Source organism: Littorina saxatilis, linkage group LG17 (assembly GCF_037325665.1).
Source record: "Littorina saxatilis isolate snail1 linkage group LG17, US_GU_Lsax_2.0, whole genome shotgun sequence".
In the NCBI taxonomy this organism is placed as follows: domain Eukaryota; kingdom Metazoa; phylum Mollusca; class Gastropoda; order Littorinimorpha; family Littorinidae; genus Littorina; species Littorina saxatilis.
The window spans coordinates 5,778,164-5,802,450 of NC_090261.1; the positions used below are offsets into that span (position 1 = coordinate 5,778,164).

The 24,287-nt window shown below is 43.6% G+C and overlaps 1 long non-coding RNA gene across 1 annotated transcript; it reads left to right on the forward strand.

Moving 5' to 3' along the window:
* The first annotated feature begins 4,347 nt into the window (after nucleotides 1-4,347).
* On the forward strand, nucleotides 4,348-23,881 carry LOC138953755 (uncharacterized). The gene is made up of 2 exons (XR_011451604.1): nucleotides 4,348-4,457; nucleotides 19,602-23,881. It is a non-coding gene; the product is annotated as an uncharacterized lncRNA (long non-coding RNA).
* The last annotated feature ends 406 nt before the right edge of the window (nucleotides 23,882-24,287 follow it).

Here is a 24,287-nt window from a genome sequence, read left to right on the forward strand (position 1 = left end):
TGGCAGCGGCACTCTTTGATTGTTTCCACACCTGTATTTTGGATGACATATCCGGCTCCTCCAGACCAAAGAGAAGTATGTCATCGAAGTAATGACACAAGGAACCTGTTTTTCTGTGCGCTTCTTGTGTTTGTCAGCCCTGGTAACAACTACATCTGCACGTGGCCTCCCTCAGTCTGGGAAATGATGACGTTAAAATGTATTGCTCTTATTATTTCTCCTCGAGGTTTGTCATGGTGGTTCAAAACGACACTCAACAGGTGTGCAGGGGAAGTAATGACACCAACACTGATCCCGACAGCCGGGCACTCAACACACACTGCAACTCGTTGTTGCCGTCTCCACCCAGCCTAATTTGCTTATTTTCTCCGCTCTGCGGAAACCTGGCCCCTGATAGCTCATCGGGGGCTGCTATTGTAGACATTTATCATGCTTCGCGTCAACAAAGCCGGACAGAAAAGCAGGTAGGGGGTACAGAGGGGAGGAGGGGTGGAGAGATAGTAAAATTCTCTACCTGCCAGGTTAAGTCCCACTCACCTAATCATCCCCTCCTCTAGCAACATGTGTTTGCCGCTTCCCAAAACAACTCTCCGGGAATTGCAATTCAGCGCCCGCCGCTCGAGATCAGTGGCGCATGCGCGTGGCACCTGCGCGGAGAACCACTTCATGTCCGAACGCGTTTACAGAGGGGTGCAGCCGTGTGTAAGTTAGGGGGGCATAAATCACGGGACACGGGGAGGAAAAGCGATTGAAGATGTCATCCGCGCCGTTATCCCGCCTTCACATCTTCAGACAGGCCCCGGATCAGCTTACCTGGGGAAGGTGCGCGTGCGCTTATGTGTCTCCCTCCCGCGCGCCGCTGGTCTCCGCACGTGCACTTCGGAACGAGGCCGCTTTGCGGGAGCGAGGCTGAATAAACAGGGTGTCAGACACTGCCCATGTGGTGCTGGTTTAGCCCTTGTCTCGACACTGCTCTTCACGGGCAAGGAGATACCACTTTTTTTTTGTGTCTTTCTTCATTTTACGGCCGGTGCCGAAACTTTGAAGAGATTGCTATCTCTTCCCCCGCTGGTGCCATCCCTTCACCCGAGTTACCTCCCTTTTCACAGCGGGTAGCCTCCCTTGCTTGCTGGCGGGGGGGGGGGAAGAAGGCTCGTCTTTCACGCCTAATTAACGCCAGGGAAAGGTTTAGGGCCGGAGTACGGGCAGAGTAAACTCGGCATTTAACCTTCGCCTAATTGGCATAAACATGACGAATACAGCGATTAACTTTAATGCTTGCATTTGCACTTTTTGTGGGCACGGAAGAGGGGAGCTCCTCGGAGTATATCCATTATCCTGTCTTGATCAAAGAAACAAATGAGTCAGAGGTGGGGAGAACATTATGTAAAAGACAAGTGTCAAATTTGCCACCCGCCCCCTGCCACAATGATTGAGCAAATGGATCAACCTTCTTTTTTTATGTGTGTTTTTAGGGGGGGGGGGCTCTCATCTTCTGATGATCTTTCTTTATTTGGTGTTTAACGTCGTTTTCAACCACGAAGATTCTATCGCGACGGGGAAAGGGGGGAGATGGGATAGAGCCACTTGTCAATTGTTTCTTGTTCACAAAAGCACTAATCAAAAATTTGCTCCAGGGGCTTGCAACGTAGTACAATATATATTACCTTACTGGGAGAATGCAAGTTTCCAGTACAAAGGACTTAACATTTCTTACATACTGCTTGACTAAAATCTTTACACAAATTGACTATATTCTATACAAGAAACACTTAACAAGGGTAAAAGGAGAAACAGAATCCGTTAGTCGCCTCTTACGACATGCTGGGGAGCATCGGGTAAATTCTTCCCCCTAACCCGCGGGGGGTATCTTCTGACGATGATAATGGTGAATATGATGAAGAAGATGATGATGATTGATGCCGATTGATGATGATGATGATGATGATGATGATGATGATGATGATGCCACTTCTTCTTTTCTTCTTCTTTTTTCACGGTAAATTAAATTAATACTGAAGCTATTTTTCCGGTTAAATTAATCTTATCTTTTAGATTCCATCGAACATCTTGTATTCCAGAACAAAACCATGATTTGAGCTTTTCACTGCTTGTATCCAAGGTGTTATCTTGCGCCAGTTTGTGTTCAGCCATTTGTGATGAAGTGGCGGGAATGATGAGATCTGGCAGGCGGCGGAACATTAATTTTCTTCACGTCACAATTCTTTGTGGGCTGAACAACATTTGCTTTGATGGTTAATCTGCCGGAGCAGTCACTCATTTTTCTTGTCGAAGACGATGTTTCTGTGAGTTGCAAAGGCGCAGTACTGCTGGCAGGTTTAGGTTTTGTGGAATGCATAGGCCTACTGTTGCACTTGACGATTCAAAATCTGCTTGTTTGTCTGTTTGTTTGTTGTGAACACGATTTGCATGACACATTGAACACAGAACACTCCTTCCCGTGACGAGAGTCTAGTGTTCCACTAATGGCTTTAACAAATGTTTCATCGAAATAATCCCCGCTGTGCACACCAAGCTATTGACTTTTGGTATTTGTCCAAGTACAGAGGGATGCCCCTATGCCATGTATATAGGGTGTTCCCAGTCGCCACGGACAGTGTCTTTAAAGAAAACCGTTCTTGCTGTACAGGAGTCCACACAGTCCAAAAAAATACTATTGTGCATTATTATATCGCTATAGGAACTAGAAAATCAAAACAAAGTCAAGTGGAAGGACTTGAAAGGATTGCGTCAACAAAATTAATGCACAGCGACACAAGCCCATTGTGAAAAGAAACACTGGCCTGCTATTGTCACTGTTCAACTGTCTCCTTCAATTTGCAGCTTTTATATGATCACGGGAATAAGTATTTCTTACTTCATTTTCCTAGCTAAAGCCACGTTCCGTACTCCATTATAGAAACATGTAGCAGTATTTGCCTTATAATGCAAATCATTGGGTCATTGAAAACTGTGTCTCCGCAGAGTATACTTGCAACTTCATCAATAAAACATGCCTCATTTATAAACCATGCATCAAACTGTAAGGCAACAACAACGACGCGTCATTTCAACAAGCAGACTCCGAAGAAGTTGTCGGTGCAAATTACCCTGCTGCCCATTGAAAATCTGCAGTATAGAATCCGTCGGTTGTGTGCGGAAAAGTAGGTCATCCGGAAAAGTCTTTGAGACTGTCTGAGCAAACAAATGGCAGTTGCAGCAGTGCAGGAGAACGATGCATCGATTTCACAAAACACCTTCCGGCACTGTCACCGCACACACCGCCAGCCCAATTTTAACACTGCTGCTCCATGGTGCTGTCCTGTGGCTAAGCTGGAACCGCTCCCCCCCCCTCTCTCTCTCTCTCTCTCTCTCTCTCTCTCTCCCCCTCTCTCTCCCCCCCCCCCCTCTCTCTCTCTCCCCCCCAACACACACACCCTTGGGTCAGAAAAAATGATTTTATTGGCGATAAGTTGGGAGATTTATATTGTTTGGTCAGAAGAAAAAGAAACATAACTTAAATAGACAAATTCCGAAAATAATTCCGTCGGGTTTATATGGGTTGTGGGATGTGACAGAAACACGTGGAAACACGTGGAAACACGCACGTGTTTCTTTCACCGTCGCTAGTGATTGGACCTTCCAACGTTTGTACGAGGTGCGGCAAGAAAAGATCACTCTTCCACAACGCATAGAAACCCGACAGAGTTATTTCCCAAAATCGTCTATTGGCAACACACGTAGGAGTCAGTCTTTTGTTTTGTTTTGTTTGTTTAATTTGATTTATATCCTTTAAAAGAACAAATGAAGTTTTTAAAGTAGTTTTATTTTGATTGACAGTCCGCAGGTGTTGTTAGAATCTTGGATCAAAATAGATATTGAGGGTGGGAATTGCAATAGCCAAGGGAAATTGAATCTTCATGCCGTGTCGATTTCTGAAGCCAACGGAATACGATTCCGGCAGAACTGATCTGATTGATACTTTATAAACTGCTCATTATCGCCCCCTCCCCCTAACCCCCACGTGTGTTCATACAATAGCACGTGATGACAGTTTGATATGTACATCATTTCAACGAGGGGAAAAAATAATATAATTGTATGAAATGGGCAGATGAATATAGTACACGTAATATACGTAAATGTAACACACACACACACACACACCACACACACACACACACACACACACACACACACACACACACACACACACACACACCACACACACACACACACAGAGAGCTGTATGTGTACCCACTGGCTACCGAACAAAAAAACAAACAAATACATTTAAAAAATCAACCACGAAGTCACAATTGACTTACTCCTTTTTATTTTTCTTCCAGCCCCGCCCTGAGGAAGTGGAGAAGCTGAACCGACGAAGGGAACAGAACCGACGAGCAGCGCAGAAGTTTCGAAGGAAGAAAAAAGAGCGAGGCAAAGTTTTGACGGAGGTGAGTGTTCGATGGATGTCTGCAATTATTGTCACATCTTTCATTTCTTGCCCCTGCCTTGCCTTTTACATTTTATTTTATTTTCAGTTTTTCTCTCCCAATTCATGTGTAAGTGTTGTTCTCTTTATTATGTTTTGTTTCAGTTTGAGGGGGTATTCGCGAATGTTGTTGAAGCGTATAGCGGGGCTTTAAAACGTCGGGTAAGGGAGTTGTCAGACTCAGTAATGTGAGGGCACACAGAGCATACTTTGCATATTTTTTTTTTAACTTTTTTTTTAAACGTATTTTTAATTATATATTATTTTTGTTATTTATTCTTATTGTGTATGTCATTTATTTATCTTTTTTTCTCCATTCATTTATTTATTGGTTACTTTTCTTCTTTCTTGAATACGCTTCGGTTTATGTTTCACACTCCCCTTGTGTCTTTTTCTCCGACTTGCCCTCAATCGTTTCGTTTCCTTGTGAAATGTTTCGTTGTTCATTCTTTGTTCATTTTGTTGTTGTGTATGGTTGCGATATGAGGAGGTGATTTTCATTGTTTCAGTGATGTATTGCTGTACTTGAGTACGAGTATTTTGTGGATGTAAAGGGATCTTTTTGTAAGACAACAGTATGCCTAAAACCTCTATCCTTCTGTAGATACTCTCTCTCTCTCTCTCTCTCTCTCTCTCTCTCTCTCTCTCTCTCTCTCTCTCTCCTGGGGTTCTTTGTAATAATGGAATTGATTTACTGGTGTGTTCTGTTCTTATTTCAGATTTCATTTGGATTTGGTACTAATTTGTTACAATAATCTGTCCGTTTCTTAAAAAAAAAAAAAGTAACCAGTTTTGAATCAGTTTTTGTCCATAATTTCGTCTTTCATTCCTTCCTTTCTTGTTAAAACTTCTCTTTGTGCGATGCAGCAGAACGTGTGCAATCATAAGTTGCTGGCATAGTGGACCAATGGGGGGAAATGGGAGGAGAAGGGGGAGGCTGCGAGGGAAGTGCAAAACTGACGCTGATGAGAAAACGATGCTCTTCCCCGCAACTTGAGAATCATTTCGCTTGATCTGTCTTCTTTTGACACTTTGCTTCATCGGGGACATTGCGTCATGGTGCGGTGCAGTTGATGAAAACCTATTCAAAGAGCGGCTCGGGCGAAAATAATGAGTGATATCATCCCTGGGCCAAAGTGATTAATAATCGGGCCGAGTGATAGACGCATTTATCACCCTCTTTCACATTCAAACCAGCTTTCAGCGACGGGCTTCAAACTTGTGTTGGCTACACGCACTGAATGGAAAATGTGTGGCGGATTTTTGTAGCAAATAATGAAGTTTCTGAAAATTACCGTAATCGACACTCCATTCATCCGGTTTTAATTCATCAAAGTGACGGTTTATTTGTCTCCTCCAAAATAGTTGTCCTTGAACATAAGAAAATAATGTGCGTTATTGTATTTTTGTATCTTCGTATCGTTCTAAGTCGTTAGGGCCTTTCCGCTCCTTTTGCTTTCTCAATGACAATGACATTAACGATGACGATGACGACGATGACGATGACGACGATGACGACGATGACGATGATGATGATGATACAGCAAGCATAATTATCAGCCGGCCATGGTCACGATACTCAGTTGCCGTTGTATGTTTTAGTCACCAACGGCTTTAAATCTGAGAGCTTTCGTCGCTGTCTGTGGGGAGCAAAAGGACCTCTAGCTGCAGGGTTTCAGTCACTCCAAAGACTAACAAGGAACTTAGTCGATAAATATCGACAGGGGGCGGACAAATGGTTTACATGTGAAATGTGTGTATATGGGTGTGGTTCTGAAACAAACAAACCATGTGAACCCCCCCCCCCCCCCCCCCCCCCCAATCCCACCGCTCGCGGGCTGAACGACTGACGTCACATGTCGTTTCGGTCTTTTCCAGAAGAACACCGCGTGCTGACGGACGATTCGATTTGATCGCTTCACCACGCCTTTCCAACTATGTGCTCCCATACAGTTTTGGTAGATACATGCTTGTGCAAGTATGTTATTAGTATTACCAATATGAATCTTATTTTCCTTTCGATGGTCAGTTTTACTCACCTCTGTAACGGCAGTCACATCTGCGAATGCTGTCGAAGAATCTAACCGAAAGTAAACATTCTGGGAATCTACGCGCATCGGCCTTCACGCAAGTTCAATGCTGAGCCAATGAGCGCGCCGCGGCGAAGTTGGCCGCTGTAAGTCTCGCAGCGCTGGCTGGCTGAGCGAGTTGCGTGTCCATCCATATTTGGTCCAAGACCAGATTAGTAGGTGCTTGATTTTGGTATTTTGATTTTACATGACATTAAACCTTTCTTGGGGTTCATGGTCATGGCAACAGCCATAATAATATTATATCATGTATAATATTACATTTCAGCATATTTGAATTACATGTCATCATACCAAACTGTCATACATTTTTATTCCTACATCATTCTGATTGATCACAACCAAACCTACTATCAGTGGACACATCCAAATGTAAGCGCCTGTTCTTGACAACTTTTAATCGATCTAAAAATAGCAACTTGCTGGGCCCTTTGCCGCCAACAGACACTGTTTGGCCTGTAGGTAAAATGTACAATGTATTTTCTGATTTGTGCACAAAAGCTTTTTTTCTTTTTTCTTTTTTTTAACATAACAATGTTTAATGTCACTGTATGTTTAAAAGACCATGGTCATATTTGTAAAAAAATGTTAAATTAGAAAATAAATAACATTTTGGTTCATGATTTTTCCTACACCTGTGCTAAAAATAAGAAATAAAAATGTCGGGTATATAAGTCACTCAAATACAGCTAGGAATGAATGGCTCGGTTTGAGTTTGTTGCAGTTGACCCTGCACAATGCGACTTATCATGTTTTTGTTGAACAATTTTGACGTCACCCCTCCCATAGGGTGACGTATTTCACAACTTCCTGTGTTACACAAACTCTGTGATGACCAATTTTGACGTCACCCCTCCCATAGGGTGACGGATTTCACAACTTTCTACAGATGAACAATTTTGACGTCACCCCTCCCATAGGTGACGGATGTCACAACTTCCTGTGTACACAAACTGATGACGTATTTCACAACAAAATGGCGCTGCCCATGGTCAACCTCTAAACTATCCGTATAGAATGGGGGCGTCCTCGCCCCCATAAAAATGGTGCACGCACCGGCTGCACGATTCCATCCCTTGGTCGGTCAGTCACCGTTCTCAGTCGTCGCTGTCGGCGACCTATTTTAGCCACAAGTGGCAGGGGGTGGGGGTGGGGGTGGGGGGGGGTTGGGGGGGGGGCAGGAGAGAGACGGGCAAGTGTTTTTTTTGCATTAGGAGTCAAAGAAAAGAGCCAGTATGAGTACTGTGGAGTCAGGGACTAGCTTTTATGTTTTCTTCTCTCTTTTTTTTTTTTTACGTCAAAATACCCTACCGAAGACGATGTTAGTGCAGGACTGAGTGTTGTGGTGGTGGGGGGGGGGGGGGGGGGCGGGGTGTGGGAAGGGGTTACTGCACCAAAAAACGGCGACACCTAGGTCAATGCAGGGAAAAAAGTGCAGGGGAAAGGGGAGGAGCAGCGTGGTGTGTCTTGCACCAACAACCAGAAGACCTAGGACAGGCCTCGCAGGAGACAAGGGTACTGCTGCTGCTGCACGAATTCGGGGCAGGGGGAGGGGGAGGGGGGTGCACTTCGCAAGGTCCCACATATAGTCTCCGTGCCTGTCGCTCTATCTTTGACCTCGTCCCCCCTCCCCCCCCCCCCCCTCTATTTCTGTGACAAAACACACATTTCACTTCCTCCCTCTCCGGCCCCAAGCCGCCACGTTGGCCAAGGAATGGATGACACCGTGCATGGTCCTCCAGACTCTCGCTAGTCTCATTCCCGGAGCCCAGGGTGGTATTAGTGCGGAAATCAATTTCACTGGTGCAGTCACTTTTTTTCTCTCAGTGCAGAAACTGAAAAGGGAAAGTGTCCTTGGTACCAAGTTGCGCTCAGCTCAGCACCTGATAGCAGCGAGCTTGCCAGGCTTGCTTGCACCATTCTTGACCTACTTTTAGCACCAGCATCCGGTTCTGCGGACAGTCTTCAACTGAGTTCTTTTCTGTCTGTGTTTGATGTTCTGGTGGTTTGTTTGTTTCTTTAAATTCAAAGGTGAAAGGTAAAATGTGAAGGGATTGAAATATTGCAAGACAATGCACACAATTTGAATGGAGCAGTTACGTGTTGTAAGTCATTGATTTGTATGGAATCATTCTTTGGTCATTTGAGTGAAATAGAAGTGTATGTGTGTGTGCATTTGTCGCAGCTTAATAATAATAAATAGGATAAATTAATTTATTGAAGAAATAGAGTTCTATATCTCATCCTGTGTTCTTGTTGCTATAATATCCCCCCCCCCCTCTCTCTCTCTCTCTTTCTGTGTGCACGATCTGTGGGTCTGTCTATGAGCACACATGTGTACTGCATTTTTCTGGAGTTAGACATTATACTGTAGAGAGTCCGAGATTTTTTTCTGACTTTTGTGAAAACACCCCCTCCCCCAACCGCCTTTCTCTCTCTCTCTCTCTGTCTCTCTCTCTGTCTCTCTCTCTCTCTGTCTCTCTCTCTCTGTCTCTCTCTCTCTGTCTCTCTCTCCTCTCTCTCCTCTCTCTCCCCTCTCTCCCCTCTCCCTCTCTCTCCCCCCTCTCTCTCTCTCTCTCTCTCCCTCTCTCTCTCTCCCTCTCTCTCTCTCTCTCCTCTCTCTCTCTCTCTCTCTCTCTCTCTCTCTCTCTCTCTCTCTCTCTCTCTCTCTCTCTCTCTCTCTCTCTCGCTCACTCTGAACGGTGTGTCTGTATGTACTCACCAACGTCAGTACGCTGGTACATAGCTGTGTGTGCATGTCCCCATGATAGCTGTGTGTGCATGTCCCCATGATAGCTGTGTGTGCATGTCCCCATGATAGCTGTGTGTGCATGTCCCATGCCCAGGACAGGATGACAGCTTCCACGTGCCTCCAGTCTAGCTCTCCTAAGGTCGTCATAGCCAGAGAATCAATTCCGATGGTGCAGTCATTTTTTATGCAGGAAATAGGGTTGGCTGACCTGAGGTGTGTGTGTGAGGGAGGAGGGGGTAGCAGGGACTTTTCTCTATGGTAGCCGCACAGTAGGGTCAGTTCGTGTTGTTTTCCCGCCTTTTTACATTTAGTCAAGTTTTGACTAAATGTTTTAACGTAGAGGGGGGAATCGAGACGAGGGTCGTGGTGTATGTGCGTGCGTGTGTGTGTCTGTCTGTGTGTGTGTGTAGAGCGATTCAGACTAAACTACTGGACCAATCCGCTTTATGAAATTTGACATGAGAGTTCCTGGGTATGAAATCCCCGAACGTTTTTTTCATTTTTTTGATAAATGTCTTTGATGACGTCATATCCGGCTTTTCGTGAAAGTTGAGGCGGCACTGTCACGCCCTCATTTTTCAACCAAATTGGTTGAAATTTTGGTCAAGTAATCTTCGACAAAGCCCGGACTTCGGTATTGCATTTCAGCTTGGTGGCTTAAAAATTAATTAATGACTTTGGTCATTAAAAATCTGAAAATTGTAAAAAAAAAATAAAAATTTATAAAACGATCCACATTTACGTTCATCTTATTCTCCATCATTTTCTGATTCCAAAAACATATAAATATGTTATATTTGGATTAAAAACAAGCTCTGAAAATTAAATATATAAAAATTATTATCAAAATTAAATTGTCGAAATCAATTTAAAAACACTTTCATCTTATTCCTTGTCGGTTCCTGATTCCAAAAACATATAGATATGATATGTTTGGATTAAAAACACGCTCAGAAAGTTAAAACAAAGAGAGGTACAGAAAAGCGTGCTATCCTTCTTAGCGCAACTAATACCCCGCTCTTCTTGTCAATTTCACTGCCTTTGCCATGAGCGGTGGACTGACGATGCTACGAGTATACGGTCTTGCTGAAAAATGGCATTGCGTTCAGTTTCATTCTGTGAGTTCGACAGCTACTTGACTAAATGTTATATTTTCGCCTTACGCGACTTGTCCCTTCTCCCTTCTGCACTGATACTCTCTTCTCATTCCATATTGGAAAGTAGGACAACCTAAGATAGAGCGATGATTTAAAAATGTATTATTATTTCAGGTTTGACTCTGGTGAATTGAGCTTGAATGTATGAATAGTCTTTTGGCATGCAAGTTTTGCACATTCGGATTAGAACGTTATAAACAGTATCAGGTGTGTCACGTGTTCCTGTCTGTCTCTGTCTGTCTCTCTGTCTGTATGTCTGTCTGTCTGTGGATCTGTAAACTGTGCTAGAATAGTTAATAGTTACTTCAAGAGAGGGAGAATGCCTTTTGAGAAGTTTATTTCAAGCTTTTTCATGAGAGAGAGGAATACAGAGAGATGGGGGATCGAAAGACAGAGAGAGGGGGGAGAGAGGGAGAGCCAGGGGGAGAGAGACACACAGAGATACACAAAGACAGAGACAGACAGAAAAACACCAACACAGATAGAGAGAGGGGGAGATTGGGGGGGGGGGGGGGTAGACACATAGAGAGAGAGACCGACAGAGAGGGCGTGGGGGAGGGAGATGTGACAAGCCGTAGGGCGCTTTGCAGTCGCCCAGGATAGAGGTAGAGCGGAAATGTCTTTTGGTGGTGCAGTGATTTATGCAGGAGAAAGGGGAGTGGCCTAGGTACTGCGGTACTTTCACCGATACTGCATCGACCTGTCTGCCGGGCTTTGGTCCTTTGGCATCGTACGCCATCTTTCTTTCCTTGTCTTTTCTTGACCGCAGAAAAGTATCTGTTACTTCTTTCGTTCCTATGCCGAAAGCTTGGGAAGAAATGGTGAAGTTGAATTCTCAGTGAAGAATTATAATTATTTCTTGCTTGACCTGTTTGTTGTTGTTTTACTGTATGGTTGTTTTTTTGTGTGTGTTTACAAAAATATATATATTTGGTTCAAAAAAATGTATAACAGCGTGAAAGCAATGCCGTCGGTATTGCAGACAAGAGCTAAAAAAATAAAAATACTAGATGAGTATAAACACCGATGAAATATTGGCAACTATGGAGAAAAAAGGGAAATAACCACGCCGATTATTAATTTTTTTTTTAAATTTCTTTATTGATAGTTACAAAACTCTCTACCACTACCTCTCTTTATCCCTTTTTCCGCCAGGTTACCTCGGAAAAGTCAAGTATTATGCCCCGACGGGGTGTCGAACCCGGCTTGCCTTCGTGAGAGGCAGGTGCACTAACCACTAGGCTAGTCTGTCTCACGAGAGAAGAGCGTTTCGATGAAGCATAGTGTTTGTGAAGTGTCTCACTCCTCTTTAGCCTGTGCAAGAAAATTAATGTGCCGCATAGAAATCGCTTTCAAGACATGATATGCTTACTCCAAAAATGATGCGCCCGCATTTAATTGACACACATGTACATGCATTTATTTGATATGTTTGCAATTCAGCACACATGTGTGGTTATTTCCATTGTGTTTTCCATAGTTGCCAATATTCCCTCTGTGTTTATGCACATTCAGTGGGGTTTTTCTGAGCTCTTCAGTGAATACCAAGGGCGGGACTTCATAAATAAGAATTATGCATGATAAAATAATTTGTGGAGGGCCCAAGAGAGCATCTTCGCTTTTTTAAAAACTTTTTTAAATTTTTATATTAGAAAAAAATGTTAAACCTTTCATTTTTTATGACGTTGCCATTAGAAATTAGTCCCTTATTTTCTGTATCGTGAACACGGAAAAGTCGGGTGTTTTTACACGCCTCGCCTGGGGATCGAACCTGGTCCGCAAGCGTGACAGGCGAGAGCACTAACCACTGTGCTATTCTGTCTCACACGAGAACAACCTCTAGATAGTGTATTAGATAGTGTAGTCTTTGCCAAGTCCTTCACGTAGTTGGATAGTCTGCAATACCATTTTGAAGATAACATCGAAGACAGTATTCCATTTTGCAGGTTTATTGGTGTTCTGGATGAATCCCCCATCGGGCTTTTAGTTGTTTATGGTGTTTCATTCTGTTTCTCGCTGTTTCGTCGTAAACATCCTTGTTTCTTGTCACAGTGGAATAGAACTATTTCTCCCCTCGAGAGACTGAAACGACGACCGACTAAATTGAACGCAGTCTTCCTCACAGTCTTCGTTCTCGTCTCGCTTTTTGTGCGATTGTGCAGTGCTCTTTGCAGATCCTATCAAAGTCAATTGCAAAAAGGAATTATTTGGTGTTGGGGAACGCGTTGTTTACGGTGTGTGGGGTCAGGAAAGGGGGTGATTTAGTGACACGTGCACCCAGCACAACCTCTTCTTTTCATTCCGAAGCAGGTCTAATATAATACGCTATCTCGTCTGTATGTTGGCATGTTTGTCTCATTCTGCCTGTCTGCGTGCTCGTCTGTCTGGCTGTCATTGCAAGGGAACTTCAGTTATCACACTTTTCCAATTTGTTTGTTAGTATTGACCAATTTATTTAGCAAGTATCTTATTCTCTGTCTGTCTGTCATGACAAGAGAACTTTATTATTTCCTAGCACACTTATCCAACTTATACATCTTACGACCTTATTATGCAGCACGTGTCTGTTTGTTCTGTCACGTACGACGGTTTTAGCAGGACATTTTCACAACTGAGTTTTTATGTTTTGAAAGCGGGGAAAATGTTGCGATAAGCGAAGCATAGTGTGAGAGCTCGTTCGTGTGTGCATGCTTTCCTGTCAGCTCTTATTTGTGCGTCTGTAATTTTGTTTCTGTGTGTTTGTGGGAAAGTATCCATTTGTATTTTAATCTGTGTGTGATTTCACGTTGCTTTGAAAGAAATACCCTTTTCCATTGACCTCTCTGTACTTTCCTAGTTGCAATTCTGTCTCGTTTGAGATTCAGTTCTCTCCCTCTCTCTCTCTTTGCCACCGAGTAACGCCCTTGCTTTCCTTTTTTGGTGGTATATGTATTTTGTTCCCCTTCTGCACATGTTACCTTTTTTCTCAATCTCTCTCTCTCTCTCACACACACCACACACACACACACACACACACACACACACACACACACACACCCACACACACACACACACACACACACACACACACACACACACACACACACACACAACTAAAAACGCTAAACACTTTCAGTTTCTTTTATTCTTAAACTCCCTTGCGGTCAGGACATTTCACTTCTCTCTGACAGTCATCTTTTATACCTCTGATGTTTTTGCAGTACCGTCATTGTTTTGACTTTCAACAGATCATGTAGGTTAAGCTGAATGCTTTTTGGTTTGCACTTTGCAATTGCAATAGAAGTCTGTTATGCAAAATCATGTCCAGTTTCCCCACAGTGTTTAAGACAACTCTCTTGCTACCCTTGGGGTTTCCTCTCGCCTCAAGACTCGTTCCAACGCGGGTCGTCCTCGTTCCGAAGGCTGTCAGTCGGTGTCATTGAAATCAGTCGCTGGAAAATCTGTAGAAATAGTGAAAGTGAACATTTGGGCTCTCTCTTTTCCTCTCTCTCCCACTCTCTGTCTCTCTCATTCTCTCTCCCTACCTCTCTGTCTCTCTCCTTCTCTCTCCCTACCTCTCTCTCTGTACTTATCTATTTCTCGCTATCTCTTATTCTCACTCTCTCTCCCCAGCTCTCTCTCTCTCTAGCTCTCTCTCTCTCACAACCTTTCCGAACTGTATATTTGGGGGGAAAGGGGGGGGGGGGAGGAGAGCATGCATACTTGTGGAAGAAGTAGTTTTCTCTCGCTCCTGTATGCTTCTTCCCCCCCCCCCCCCCCCTTTCTCTGTTTGATTTTTGAGGAGAGAAGAGAGAAAGCAAGAGCAAAGAAGACGAAATTCTCTCTTCCTGACACAATCTTTCAGGGAGAAATAGAGCAAAGATGGGGGTAGGGGGGGGGTGGGGGTGAAGAGAGCATGCAGGAAATGTGCTTCTCTCTTGCTCCTGCATGCTCCCCCCTCCCATTCCTGTATTTGTGGGGGGTGAATAAAGCATGCTTGCTTCTGTATGCTCTCGCCAAACCCCCACCCCACCCCCGGGCCTATCCTGATCTTTTTGAGTTGGGAGGGGGGTGGGGGAGTATGCAGGAGCGTTTCTGCATGCTCTCTTCCCCCCCCCCCCCACCTATCCTAATCTTGTATTTGAGTTAAGAGGGGGGGGGGGTGTAGAGAGAGCATGCAGGAGCAAGAAAAATGTGCTTTTCTCTTGCTTCTGCATGCTCCCCCACCCCCCCGATCTTGTATTTGAGTTGGGAGGAGCATTCAGGAGCGAGAGAAATGTGCTTTACTCTTGCTTCTGCGTGCTCCCCCCCCCCCCCCATTCCCCTTCCTGATCTTGTATTTGGGTTGAAACGGGAGGGGGGGGGGGGTTGGAGAAAGCATGCAGGAGCGAGAGAAAAGTACTTTATTCTTGCTCCTGCATGCTTCTCCCCGATTCCTGTTTATGAGTTGGGGGAGGGATGCAGGAGCGAGAGACTAATGATTCTCTCTTGTTTCTGCATGCTATCTTTTCTGCCCCCCCCCCCCCCTAATCTGATCTTGTAGTTGAGTTGGGATGGGAGTCGGGGATGTAGAGAGAGCATGCAGGAGCGAGAGAAAAGTACTTTTTTCTTGCTCCTGCATGATTCTTCCCCCCCCCCCCCCATTCCTGTATTTGAGTTGAAACTGGGGGGGGGGGGGGGGGTGTGTGTGTTGAGAGAGCAAACAGAAGCGAGAGAAATGTGCTTTTCTCTTGCTTCTGCATTCTCTCCCACCCCCACCCCACCCCCCTCTTTCCTGATCTTGTATTTGAGTTGGGATGGGGGGGGGGGGGGGGGGGGGGGCAGGGTAAAGAGAGCATGCAGGAGCAAGACAAAAGTGCTATTCTCTTGCTTATGCATGCTCTCTCCCCCCGCTAAGAATCGCCGCTAGTACCAAACTAAGTACTGAAACTACCAATAGATGCACGCGAAACCCAAAAAAAACACGGTCCCCAGCGACCAGTCGATTCCTTTACTGGAAAGCCACCAGCAGCACGTCTGAGAGCGGATCCCAAAAAGGAAAGGGTGACCCCAAAAAACAAGAGCAGCGAGACTGGAGAGGTGATAGGTAGCCGGTAGATCAATGGCCGTTGGTTGCCTGCTTCTTATGCACAATGAGAGGGGGGAGTCTTGTAGTTGGTCGATATTTGGCGACCAACGAGAATTTTTCTGTTTCCATTTCCGTCAAAAAATTGTATTATCATTGTTTTGGGTCAAACTCTAATACAGATAATGCGAGTTTCGTGCGAAACATTTACAGAGATGTCCTCTTCAACACAACACGCACCAAACGGGTTCGCCACAGATATACTGGTCCATTTTATTAAAATAGATCTTATGTCCTTCATCTCGACTGACTGCGTGATAAATACTACTGCAATTTGCACTGAAAAACACGTACGCATCCAGTTTGTGTGTGAGAGAGAGTGTCTGGATACTGAAGCAAGTTTATTTGTGTGTGCGCTTGTGTGTGCGTGTGTACAAACAAATTATGTGCATGGTATCGCAAGTACATCACAACATATTGTCAAAGTATCAACTATGCACGGTCGACAAGAAAGCAACACACACGCATTAACAAAACCACCCAAAACCAAATACCCGCAAAGTCTGCAATACAGTCAGCACACAGCAATGTCTGAGTTTGGTTGTGCAACACGAACCTCGCGACTCAAGGAGATGCAGCAAAGAGTGCAATAGTACCAACGTGAGAGGGGGGGGGGGGGGGCGGGGGGTGTGACTCGAAGGTCGTCGGCTCACAAGTGATCGTTATCGACCGAGACTGTTGCTATAGTCAGCGGCCATCTTGAATTCCTACTTTTAGGCTTTAGTCCATAAGAAAAAAATGAAGGATACTGCCCCGAATCTACTGGACTTTTTTTCTAACCACATCTTTTGTATTTCTTGAGGGGAGGGGAGGGGGTTGGTGTCAGAATTACAGCTGGCCACAATAACAATATCTCTCTCTCTCTCTCAGGCACAATATTGCAGCATCAAGTGATTGCCTGTTTCTTTCTCGTTGTACTGGAACAACTGCTGTGCCTCAAAGTATCATTAGGGTAGTACGCAGTGGTTGGTCGCTTCAAAAGATTATGGAGCATTCTACACCTTGGTTTAAACAAGTTTATTCAATAAATGTCATTGGTACTATTGCCGCATACATGAAATTAGGAACATGGAGCACAACAAGCTAAGCTTATGAGCGTACTCTTAAAAGCAAATGAAATTTGGCGGACGATTTTAATATAACAAGTTTGAAATAATGTCAAAATAATAATGGTAAATTATGGTAGACAAACATGTAACAATAAAAGGAAAAAACAACAACAACAACAAAAAACCATTTAGTCAAAACTTGACTAAATGTAAAAGTTCTACACCTTGAGGATATCACAGTACAATAGCCTAACCTAGCTCAGCTTCCAACCAATCCTCAAAACCACTGAACCCTCTTTGAAGATTATACTTAAGAACCGAAAACATCTACATTATACCAACGGATTGATGGAACAGGTTATTGTCGCAATATTAGTAAAAGTACAGGCGTGTCAAGTTTCATATGCCCCCGATCCACAATGCTTTATTTTACAGACACAAATTCACATCGCTACGAATGTCGTTTTGTAATGTAATCGAAGTAATACACTAGCAGTAGCACGCAGAAAATGTCCAAAGCAGACAGTTTTCCATACCATGACCTAAAAAAACACCTGAACCAACGACTCCGGTCAGCACTGACAAAACGGTACCCAAGGCTGGACTGCTACTGGCGAGGCGGCCTGTTTTTCATGCGGGGAGGGGGTGTGTCCTTTGGTGCCATAAGTGGTCCTCTTTCTTCCGTTCTCTACGACACTGGTACGACTGATCGCCGATCGATGGCAGGGGCTTGCCTTTAGTCAGCCGCCATCTTGAATCGCTTGGTCACCACCAACGACTACTGGCTAGGCTACTAAGTATGGTAGAAGGGGGAGGGTATCGCATCGCACATAGTACTGTCACTTCCCCGGATGCTCCTCCTGGGAGGACGAGTGGCAAAGCAGGATACTAAAGAAAACGCGTTTGTGCTACTAATCAAAAATCGATGAAGGAAATCACTAAGAAAGCAGCGTAGAAATATATCTCTCTCTCTCTCTCTCTGAAAACGATGATTATTGTGCATTGTTTTAAATGTATCGCAAAGCAGTACCCTTTACCCAAACCAACCCCTTTTGAAATAAACCTTTGTGTTTATTCAAAAAAATGTCAAAGCGTCAAAGGCGTCTCTGAAAATGCCAAAGCAGTGGTCTCTCTCTCTCTCTCTCTCTCTCTCTCTCTCTCTCTCTCCCTCGCTCTCTCTCCCTCTCTCTCCCTCGCTCTCTCTCCCTCTCTCTCTCCCTCGCTCTCTCTCCCTCTCTCTCTCTCCCTCGCTCTCTCTCCCTCTCTCTCTCTCCCTCTCTCTCCCTCTGAGCTCTCTCTCCCTCTCTCTCTCTCTGAGCTCTCTCTCTCCCTCTCCCTCTCTCTCTCTGAGCTCTCTCTCCCTCTCTCTCTCTGAGCTCTCTCTCTCTCCATTTGAGCTCTCTCTCTCTCTCCCTCTGAGCTCTCTCTCTCTCCCTCTGAGCTCTCTCTCTCCCTCTGAGCTCTCTCTCTCTCCCTCTGAGCTCTCTCTCTCCCTCTGAGCTCTCTCTCTCTCTCCCTCTGAGCTCTCTCTCTCTCCCTCTGAGCTCTCTCTCTCTCCCTCTGAGCTCTCTCTCTCTCTCTCTCTCTTAAGGACAGATTGTAAGAAAAGGCGTAGCCTTAAATCTTAATCCTTGATAAATAAAGTTCAATTCAATTCTCTCTCTCTCTCTCTCTCTCTCTCTCTCTCTCTCTCTCTCTCTCTCTCTCTCTCTCTTTCTGAGCTCTCTCTCTCCCTCTGAGCTCTCTCTCTCTCTCTCTCTCCCTCTGAGCTCTCTCTCTCTCTCTCCCTCTGAGCTCCCTCTCCCTCTCTCTCTCTCTCCCTCTGAGCTCCCTCTCCCTCTCTCTCCCTCTGAGCTCCCTCTCCCTCTCTCTCCCTCTCTCTCTCCCTCTCAGCTCTCTCTCTCCCTCTGAGCTCTCTCTCTCTCCCTCTCTCTGAGCTCTCTCTCTCTCTCTGAGCTCTCTCTCTCCCTCTCTCTCAGCTCTCTCTCTCCCTCTCTTTCTCTCTGAGCTCTCTCTCTCTCTCTGAGCTCTCGCTCTCTCTCTCAAAATTACCCATTTCAAATGCTACATTACAACAGCATATGGGGTCAAGGCACCCCAGACCCACAGCCTTGCCAGCTCTTGTACCCCTGCCTCATGTTTGAAGCCCCTCCCTGATACACAAGCCCTGGGAAGTTTCCTTTAATTATTTGCATGGCTGGTTTTTGAGTCACTTGAGAAAAAGTGACTCTATGTAATCGGTCAGTGTTAGTCTGTCCGGCCGGCCGGCCGGCCGGCCGTCCGTAGACACCACCTTAACGTTGGACTTTTCTCGGAAACTATCAAAGCGATCGGGCTCATATTTTGTTTAGTCGTGACCTCCAATGACCTCTACACTTTAACGATGGTTTCGTTGACCTTTGACCTTTTTCAAGGTCACAGGTCAGCGTCAAAGGAAAAATTAGACATTTTATATCTTTTCTCGGAAACTATCAAAGCGATCGGGCTCATATTTTGTTTAGTCGTGACCTCCAATGACCTCTACACTTTAACGATGGTTTCGTTGACCTTTGACCTTTTTCAAGGTCACAGGTCAGCGTCAAAGGAAAAATTAGACATTTTATATCTTTGACAAAGTTCATCGGATGTGATTGAAACTTTGTAGGATTATTCTTTACATCAAAGTATTTACATCTGTAGCCTTTTACGAACGTTATCAGAAAAACAAGGGAGATAACTAGCCTTTTCTGTTCGGCAACACACAACTTAACGTTGGGCTTTTCTCGGAAACTATAAAAGTGACCGGGCTCAAATTTTATGTGAACGTGACTCATTGTGTTGTGAATAGCAATTTCTTCCTGTCCATCTGATGCCTCATATAATATTCAGAACTGCGAAAGTGACTCGATCGAGCGTTTGCTCTTCTTGTTGTTTTTTGTTTTGATTGGCTTTTAAATAGCATTTTATCGTTGCAGGAGTCCCAGCGCTTGGAGTGCGACAACAGCTCATTGCGGTCCGAGATCTCGCAGCTGAACCGAGAACGTGACGAGCTGCTCCAGATCCTCAGCGAGCACGTGCAGCTTTGCCATAGCAACGGGAACACGTGCACCCAGCCGCCGCCTTGACAACGACCCTCCACCAATGACAGGACTGGAAGTATTACGCGCGTCAACGGAAGTGGCATGTTTCTTGACCTACGACCTTCACCGCTGGAAGATGTCAGTGTTGTGTGTTGTGAGCGGAGGGTGAACAAGATCGGGTTTTCGGTAACCACGGTAACCCTTCACCTGCACACCACTTTCACAGACACAATCATCTTCCTTTTGCACTGGAGTTTGGTTGTCAATGATCTATTGTTTTATGCCCAAATACTTTGGGGCAAGTTTGCGTAGAAGGTACGTTGGTGGCGTATTGTACCCTCAAACACATGGAAGAATGCCGAATTTGTGCAGAGAAATCGTGACACACAGCCTATGGCAAACTTCCACGAAAGAGATACAGGTTAGAAGAAACAGCCGGGGGACCCACCAAGTTCAGTCGCTCCTGGAGAGCGACAAGTACAATTACGATTCTGCATCTACCTTGTTTTCTGTTATCGTGATAACTAGTCTGATACCAAATGAAACGGAACAGTGTTCTTGGCCATCGTACGAGGTGGTATTACTCATCGTGTTGATACGTCGTGCATGCTCTGAACACATTGCCCGTTTTCCCATTTGTACCCCAGCTTCCATCATATTCCACTCGCTACATGTTCAAATAAAATGCATGAAGTGCGAGGAGAAATGTAGGCCCAAAGTTTGTAAAAAGAAACAAGGATATTTTTTCCGAAAGGCTTTCTTTTTAACAAAGTTTATTTCTATTGTTTTACTTGCGTGCAGGGGAATAACGTTTTGTCAGTAACGGTGATTTTATATTTTGTGTGCATGACCTTCGGTTTTGGGGCGTTTTCTTCAGTAGATTAGGAATGTCATTTTTGAGTGAATTTTGAATTATAATCAGTTGACCAAGTAAGTTTTCATTGCTGGCTGAAGTTCTTTTCATCTGCATGCAGTATGTGAGCAAACCCGTGTTTTGTTTATTTTACAGTTTTTATGTAGTTTGTAGATGAAGATCTCAACGCTCACGAAATATTGGACCCCGCCACCATTCCCTTTTATGATTTTGCTTTTGACCCTGCTTGAACTGCAGACATGTTTGAAGTGTATGCTTTCGCAAGCATAGACCCGTTGTAATTTTCGCATAATATATGTATTCTCACTCACTCACTCACACTCACACTCACTCACACAGAGAGGTAAAACCTGAACTTTAATGTTATAAATTCAGGGAAGTTGTTCTCAACTTCGGATGCAATCTTAGCCAATCAGTTGGCGTGACGTGGACTACAAAGCATAAAAAGTACTTTGTACTGCTATAGTATTTGTTTTACGAAATGAGCTGAAAAAAGCGTGTTATTTACATGTGGTTTGAAAGAAAAACATCGGCGCTATTTTAAGAACTGCAAAACTTTCCAAAACGTGCGGCCACAAACATGTTTTTTTGGAATTCACAACACTAAATTTCAAGGTAACACACACACACACACACACACACACACAAACGAGAACCCGCTAACACATCCATACACTGAACGCGTGTGAACGCTTAACATATGCATGTGTTGTTTGTGTGTTGTGCCGTGTTGTCTGAGACTTGCCTTGTTTCATGCTTAAATGAGTATTGACTGTTGAATTGCTGATGTCAAATGGCCACTTCGTTGTTGTCAATAGTTCATCCGCTATAGTTTTGTTAGGACCTTTTCAATGACAGTGTTTCTTGTTCGAGTTTTCAGTGCTTTCATCTGAAGTTATCATAGTAACAAAAACGTAGCCTAGTTTTGTTCTACTCGCGAGATAATAATTTAAAAGTGCCGCGTTCAACTTTCGTTTCAACCTGCATGATCTTCAAGTTACTTTCTGTTTATGCGAGAGCATTTCAATTTTAAAATTAAGTGATGTGATTTTGCTGACTTTAAAGAGTAACACTACGTATATTTTCCATTGATCATTTTGAAGGCAAATCACCTAGAAGAGAGAAAGAAGGGGTGATTAGAATTATGTTGTTCTCCGTGTTCCGTCGCAACGGCTAACTTCACACGATCGTAAGCGAACTATATATCGAGGGATCTCCTTATAATGCTAAGAGCACAAAACGATTTCCAGATTTAATAATCGTAATGTTTACAGTTTGTGTAAGTATAAGGAGCACGAGGGGACGTATCTTCAAGATTATTCTATCGCTGCATCCTTTTCGAGGGATTTCCTTGCCCATAATACAAAAACAGCAATTTAAGCCTCCTTATAATGCTAAGAGCACGAAACGATTTCCAGATTTAATAATCGTAATGTTTACAGTTTGTGTAAGTATAAGGAGCACGAGGGGACGTACCTTCAAGATTATTCTATCGCTGCATCCTTTTCTTGCACCTCTACAATTTTCCGATTTTTAAAAAAAAATTTACGCTAAAAGAGAAAGTTGACTTGAAGAGAAACCTGTGGGTTTTTGTTTTGTTTTTGCCATAGATTTTAGTTACGATCTGTATACCATGCCTTGTTTATTCGTTTTCTTTTGTAAGCACAGATGACTTTCGCTACAGAATTGTTTTCCCCTTTGTTTAAGAGATTAACGTAATTCTGTTGTTGAAAGAACTATCCTGATTTTGTCCTTAATCTGTCGAAAACTATTTCAATTTTGGGATAATTACCTTTGTTAGCAGTTATTTTATATACTTGTGTTTTCATGATTATTACTTCTCACTGCCGAATCGTTATGATCGTTATTATTATTCCATTGTTAACACAACCAACTATTGTTCTTCTCTTTGTGACAAGTCTAGTATTACTGGCCGTTTTGCACCGTTCTACTGTTATTACGATCTCAGTTCGTACGTCTCAGTGACTCGGTCCTCATAGTGTTTCTTTCATCGAGTGAATTTCTCTGTGTGTTGCTTGTTCGACATAAACTTGGCCACAAAATTATTGCAACAAATTTCAAACCCATTTTTATTAAAGCATTAATTCCCGTGTCATTTCATTAATGACTTTCTTCTCGTTTGTCAAAGTTGCAAAGTTTTGCCTATTGTGATTTTGTGTTGATTTTTCATTCGCCCTTTCCGTTTTTGTCTGGTCGATTTTGAGGGTATCCTTACTTGAGCGGCGGTCACGTGATCCCTGTAAAAGAAATATTTAATCCAATAGGTGATCCTGAAGGTTAAGTGAACGGCCTTAAGTGGCATATAAAGTTTTAATGAAATGACACAGGGATTAATGCTTTAATTTGGGTTTGAAATGTGTTGCAATAATGTTTTGGCCAAGTTTACTTCACGAACCTACGAGTTCTTTGAAGACCAGTTGACTGCTGCGTATATAACCTGCGTAGCATTAGCATTGCCTGATTTGAATATGTATATAACCAACAGTAAACAGCCTTTGCGTTTTTCGAATGTCCGAGCGACTTTTTGGTTCTTTCACACTGTAAACGCAATTTCGCTACCTCATGAACAATATGTGATTTTGTGGTATTGTTTGGGTTGGAATCGGATTGTTTCATATAGCCATCGTGTATGTATGTATTTTATGGTTTGATGAATTTGTTCTATCAGTGTTTGGGACAGTTGAGGAGACGATGTTGTGATTTCATACACAAATGAAACTGATGGTATTTTTATTTTGTACTGGAGACGCACATATATTACTCATTTGGACCATTTGTATTGAAGAAATATCGTGTTTTCCTTCATGGAGAACAGAACTAAACTCTCTCTATTACAGTTACCTAAAATTGAATGATAAGACTGCTCTAGCAAAGAGAACCTCTGCACAAAATGAAGAGAGCCCCTTGGTATACATAACAACCCTGCTCTTTTCTTTCTCACTTTGACAAACAACTTTGACCTTTGGACTATTGTTCTTTGATTTGGTTTTAACATTTTGGCACTGTGTACTATCATAAGTACGGTGCTTCCAATTTGATGGACCGGCCAAGGTACTACATGTACTTTACTTTCAGTGATTATTGCCACAGCCCCCCGTAACTCGCACACACGCACACAATGCAAACCGTTCCTGACCTCCTATCCCACCCATCTTCCACTTTCAAACTCCTAACCCGGAGCCCACCGATCTGAAAAGTACAGACTCTTTCTTCTCTTGGCTGTTCGTCTCTGCAAGCTTATGCATGACAACAATTATCCGAATTTATGACAATCCAAGTCGTACAAAAACACCGGAAACGCAGAAGAAGAAGAACAACAAAAACACGAATGCGATAACTTACTTGTAACAAAAGATATTCTTGCATATTCGTCAGCATTCCATTATTTTCCTTAAATTGTTATCTTTAATAAACTGTTGATGATTTTCAACTATGTTCCTGTAACGAGAGAAGATTACCAATTTCTCACAAAATGAAGGCATGAACTTTGTTTTCGGGAATGATTGTCAATAGCAAAAATACAATTTGTATGGCGAATTTGTCGTAAATGACGAAAATAAACACATCCCAAATTGAAAAAGATGGCAAGTACTGTTCAAGACAGTGCTATCATTTCTTTCAAGATGCAATCATTCAGTTGGCTGGGTTGTTTTTTAAATTAGTTTCCCGATTTACACTTTTCATTA